Source organism: Schistosoma mansoni, chromosome W (genome assembly GCF_000237925.1).
Source record: "Schistosoma mansoni strain Puerto Rico chromosome W, complete genome".
Taxonomy (NCBI): Eukaryota; Metazoa; Platyhelminthes; class Trematoda; order Strigeidida; family Schistosomatidae; genus Schistosoma; species Schistosoma mansoni.
In genome coordinates, this window is record NC_031502.1 from 8,797,596 (window position 1) to 8,804,336 (window position 6,741).

Consider the following 6,741-nt stretch of genomic DNA (forward strand, 5'->3'; position numbering starts at 1 on the left):
CTACTGTATTGAGAGTTGAGTGAAGTCCTATATTTGAAGCACTAAATGTCAACTCAGTGATCTGAAGCTTTTGTACCAGTTGTGTAGGTTAGTAAGTGCATTTTTATGAAGACTTTTATACTCAGATCAACGCCTGTTAAGTCGTAAAGTGTTTCCTAGTTGATGTCAATCAATAAAATTCCCTATGAAAGTGTAGCAATTATTTAAATTTTTATGAAGAGATGTTAGTAAAATCTTTAGCTTGGGATAAGCAGTTTAACACCGATAATGAGTTACGAAATATAGATAGTTAAAAGTCAAGCTTTTGATTACACACAGTCATCGGAAAACTACATATTTATGAAAGTTGTGTATAATTTCTGGTTATTCAAATTATCTTTCTATTTTGTCTATTTAATTAAATAAAGGCTAATAAGATTATATAACATAATTCAAATACCTGTTGACAGAGTTGTCTAACTAGGATTATAAAACCAAACAAAATTATTGTCGAAATCAGTGAGCAAAGTCAATAACACCTCAGTGATTGCTGAACTGTCGAGTCATATTGAAAATAGTTCATAATGAGTTAAAAAAAAGTCTACGTGACCAAGTCATAGAACTGATAACTATAGTTCCACAATTGTTATGTTTACATATTTTCTATGACGTCAACTGCTTTAACATTAAGACATAATGTATTCAGCATGTATTTGTACACATTGTTTTCTGAGTTGACATTTTCATAAATAATTAATATTTTTCATAATTATGTCAGACTGAGCCTAAATAATAATGAGGAAAATAATATCGCATGCTATTAATTAGAAAAAAAGATCCCATATAGTTACTATGACTCCGTTTGTCAACTGATTAATCAACTTAACGTAATTACACACACGTATTTCGTCGTTGCTTTCAGGAATCATTTATTTATCTATTTGTGATCTCATTTTCGTATGGACTGTAAAACTATTAAAAAAAGAAACTTAGTTCTTTGGATTTTCAGTAGCCTAACATAACTTTTCTAGTCCTTAATATAGTTACTCACTAATTAGCATATCGAGTTCACTAATGCGAGATTCATAAAGTTTTAATACATTGATATAACAGTGTTTCAAAATCTTCCAATGATTTATGTGCAAATAAACACATATTGGTAAATAATTCAGTAAGTTATTTCTAGCATTTCATTGTTGTATAACTCTTCTACCCAGTACACTTTGATGAACTCGATTTCAAACCGTTATATTGTTTGCTTGAAGACAAACCGATGGCGATTGCACATTGATTCACGGAATGTATTATGAAATACATAATTAGTTGATTATGAAAAACATCACCAAAACTGAATACAGACAACATTGTAGGTCGTTATTGGTAGTGTATTCCTTTTTATTCTTTTCCTCGAAAGGCATGTTTGACACAGAATAAAAGATGACTGATGATTGTCGACAAAAGCAGCATTTTGCGTCTGAGTAGTTTGCTTACTAGATTCGTGTATTCAAATATTACTTCCATAGTTAAATACAACATAGACCTTGATTCATGCAAAACCGTTATGAACATTTGCTCAATACTATTCGCAATATATTTTGTGAATTTAAAAAGCGTTATTACAAAGACTTCCCTTCTAGACTTCCTTATTTCAATAAAAAAACTATTTGAATAGAAACTACATTTCTTTCGTACAACATATAAACAACATCTATCACGACACATGTGCTTTAGGACTATGGAAGTGAACTCGGCACTGCTAGTTGGTTTATCCATGAATAGACAAGGAAAATGAGGTCATTCTGATTTCTACAGTAACGATTTGCTTTATTTATTCTTCATTGTATCCAATTAATGTTAATTTATGATTGTAAGGGTTTTAAATACCATGTTTTTCTTTTATTGAAATACTTATCTCTCTCTATCCTGAAACGATATCAATTCTTTCAATAAACAGTAATAAAATTTTAAGTTTTGTTACAATGTTCAGTTTTTTATTTATTTAAAAGAGCTGAACGTATTTCTATCCAATGATTCCTACTATATAGATTCGCTTGGGATTTCCATATGCTGGAACATAATTTTATTAATTCAGCGGAGTCAAAAAATGATTTTTTTTATAATGATAATCACAAAAATGAAGAATGCTAAATGTATTTCATGTCGACCTAAAGAAAAGAACTTTTCAGGGTACATGACGAGAAGCAACCATGAGTGATATTGTAGCTAAATAATGAAAATCATTTACAGTGATATCCGACTGTATTCTGACAATTCCCTTAATTGATTACTTCAATATTACATTCCAGTGTATAATGACAATTTCTTTTGTGTGTATATTCGGTTTAATATTCAATTAAGTAATAATTACATAAACTTAATTGGTTATCACGAAAAAATGAATTTGTATATAAAAGAGTGGTATCTTTCCCTAAAATATATTCTTGTTAGCCTCAGGCCAAGTTTTATCTTTCTATATTCTGCAGATCAGTGGGATATAAGGTTGGAGAGGGGGATAGCAGTACTATTTTTAAGAGATTAGTATATTATCAGTACAGATCCTTTCCCAATTATCGTGCATGTTCCACTCAGACATATCATGTTTCACCACAGTTCACTCTGAATTTGTTAATCATTCGTTTGAACAAAAGAATATTGACAGCACACTTTAAAGATGTAAGCAACATTTTCAGATTTTATAGTGGTGATTAAATACATCTGATTTCCTGATGCATTTTGTGATCCTCATCAGATATCACGATGGGTACGTTCATACTCAACTAATTTTCATACATTGTACCCAATACTGCAAATATGAGATCTCATTAATTTGTCAGTACGTTCCACTAAGTTTATTTGGTTAGAATAATATGTTAAACAGTAGGTATCGCATAATACAAGAAGTATATTTTCATGTGGTTACGAAGTAGAGGTCGTGTAATGCGATAATACCTACCACAACAATATATTTCAGAATCCACCTTGCCAATATATATGAGCTATCAAAATACTGATCTGACCTGATAAACATAAGTCTGTTAACTATCGGTTCAATGACTTATATTATGAAAATCCGTATAAAGTATTGCAAACACAATGTTATTCGAATGGCATCAGTATGGGAATCGACTTACACGTAGCGACATGTAGCGTAATAACTTGTTATTTAATCAATTATATATCAACTGACTTCATGATCCATCTCATCTAGTTCACCAGTTACAAAGAGATTTAAAGATTAATGAATAAGGGTCATTTCTACAGATATTAGAACAAAATATTATTCTTATTTATGTTTATAACTACTGCATTTTACACAGAGAACAAACCACCGATTTCAAGTTAACAAAATGTCTAGTTAATTATACTTCCTAATTTACATTATGGAATTGAATGTGTGAATCAATAAAATTCTTACTTCTCAGATTAGACCAACCAAAAATCGAAATTTTCAGACTAGAACAGATTTCAATTAAAGTTAAATGAATATAAAAACACATTAAAGAGCCTAGGGAATATATTAAAGAAAAAACAGATTTAACTCACAATTAGATTAAAATATCCACATCCATTACAAACTGGGTTTTTTTTATAGTCTTGCAAAATAGCGACAAACACATTTCCTGAACCGACAAATAATAAAAAGCAAACTGGACTCTACAACACTTCAGTTTTATGACCATGCGAATTAAACTATGGAGAAAACGTGAGTTTTAGTATGAAGATTAAATTTAGGTCAGGTTAAGGCAGTTCGGCCTCAGAATACTTGTGACGCACATGAAAATGAATACTATGTGAAAAAAAACAATTACTTGGTAAGCAAAGATGGATAGTGGCTAGCAGTGAGATCCAGCAGCCGCGTCTCTCACGCAAAACAGTTTACATTCCCCGTTAACTCCGTAATAAATAGTTTTAAAACATGTAAGAATAAAATTACTGAGAACATAAGTTTGAAAATGCTTCATTCCTACTCATGTGCAGGTCAGAACGTAGCATTTATATCTATAAGAAATTGCTTCCTACTATACTGAATGAAAATATATATGTTTTGTTTAAGTTCCAAATGACTATTTGGTTACTATACCTTCATGAACTGCTCAGTGAACATTTGCTTTATAGTCTTTAGTGTCTTAAATCTCATTTTTATCGTATCTATGTACATGACATTAACACAATCAGAATTTCGTCCCCAGGTAACACTTAGTCGATGAATTAATCATTCTTTCATCAATGTAAGACTGAAAAGAGATGGTGAAAATACCGTAGATATTTCTTTCATTGTGGTAATGGGAAACAGAGATTACAGGCAAGATATTTTGGAAGTTATCTATACTTCTACAAAATTTTGGGTCAGCAAGAAACGGTTGATGATATCTGAGCGTTCCAGGGAAGCCTTACTGACAAGAAAAAACAATTGGTTAGAATATACTAATGAGAGATTATACGAAAGTTGTCCACAGAGTACACTAAAATGATCATCAAGACCATTATATCATATAAAGTAACCATTATCTTTGTCTTTTTATGCATGAGCACTAACTGACTTTTCAGATCATTTCACCATATTTGACCTTATATTATAGATACAGTGCATGGTTATGAGGTCAGAGACAAATCGGTAAAATGATGAATAGGAGGACGGGTGCATTGATTTAAAACGCAGCTATTCCACATAATCAATTAAGTCCTAGATGATAAACTAAAGTTATGCGCATGAAGAAACTAATCAGTTAGTTTCTCTTGAAGTTTGCACTGAGCATAATGTCTAGAAAGATGACTATTTAAGCATGAGGCCTAACGAACGTAACATATACTTTATTTAAAAAATCGTTTCTGCTCACCAAGACTACTATGATATCTCCAGCGTTTTGTAGGGAAATTGTCCAATGTCTTATTAAATATAATATATATGAGCATATAATTTATGCTCAAAGTATACAGCGAAAATCTTCGATCAGGAAACTATCAATAAGGAAATGAAATTTTTGCTTAGAATAATCAAAAGGTTCCTATACACTAAATGCAAACTAGACATATTAAGACGCCGGATAACATACTAAGGTCTTCGTTTTTCGTTCTCTAATCATAACAAAAACCTGTTATCAACACCATTTTAATCTACCTTCTCTAAACAGTAGAACGGTCTTCAGATTAGATACTGACGCTACTTTACTAAACTATCTATTATATGGTATACTTAAAAAGAAAGAAAATTTCATCCACTTTCTTCATCTTCAGAGGTACATACTATAAGTTATCAAAGTTTGCATTTATAAAAAGAACTATATAAAAACCCTAGATTGTACCATATGCTGTCGGAACGATTCTATTATTGATTAACTTTGAATAAAATTAACACAATTATCCAAATTTATTTACTGTAACAGCTGAGATGGATAGTTTCAAAAGAAATCTGATGTAAATAATTGCATATTTTTTAATACTTACAATCATTTTCAGTAAAAGAAATAGTACTGAGGATAAATGATTTCAATTAAAGCATACTATTATATATATATATATATAACTTGGGGCTAACGACTGTTAGTAATAATATCGTCTAGAAATATAGATAAACTGAAGACAAATAATCTGATTAGAGTCAAGCTGAGTAAAGACAGAAAAGAGATGACTAAATGAAAAACAATGAAGGCATCAAAATGCCACTTATAGTGTTAGCAGAAAAAGGATATCAATAAGTAATATATTATGAAATCTTCGGTGCATCAAAACGACTGAATATTTGAAAAAGATAATTACTGTCAATAATAATCATATCTAACAAACATGAAAATGCTGCATCAGGCTTTTGTCCAGAAATTCGGATGCAAGATACCATGATATAATTTACAAACTATTGAAAAGCTGAAGTATCCCCGATTATAATGAAAAAGTTAATAATAATAGTCCAAAGATTTACCACTGTATTATTTCTCCCTCCAATCTAAAATTACAAATGATTTATCCATAGCTTAATTATCCGAAATAAAGTCTCTGAAATTAAAAACAATAATAATAATAAACTAAAATTGAACGTTAGAAATAGAAATAACGAAGTTTGACACTGTATTCATAGTTATTTTATTGTCCAGTCAACCCCAGCAACATTCCTTCTATTTTATATGATACTCGTTTAATTTTACTCTGTAAATAGTTAACAGTAAGTTTTCATATACCTTTTCTCTGAAGTCTCAACTTTTAGGATAATTTAATAAATAATCAGCACGAAACGCCTTTTCAAAGTATGTCATCAATCAACACAATCATAATATTTGTATTTTGTGAGGATTCAATGATTGTGATTAAACAGAAAGCTACCGATAATAATTCTTCTGTGAAACATTATGCTTTTATATATTTTATAAAGTATTTGAATTTAATTAAGTAGACTTCACCAGTCTTTTTCATAAGTTGATAATATGCATTTTAGAAAAATATCGACAATGAACATGTAAAACTATTCGACTCATTGACTGCTGGTCGACATGGTTGGCATTAGACCAATGAAATTCAACTAATGTTTGTTCATCAAGAATCTAGATTTCAGTGTCTTGTTTGTCGTCTACATGAGTTACACATAAGTAGGATTACTTTAACAATTAGCACATGTTAATAAAAATAATTATAATGATAATAATAATAATAGTGGCTTTACTCAGTGGTGTTTGTTTAGTATAATACGAGAATATCAGGATACAATAATTCATTAGCTCCAGTTTACTACTCATATAGCTAATATATATATATATATATATATATATATAT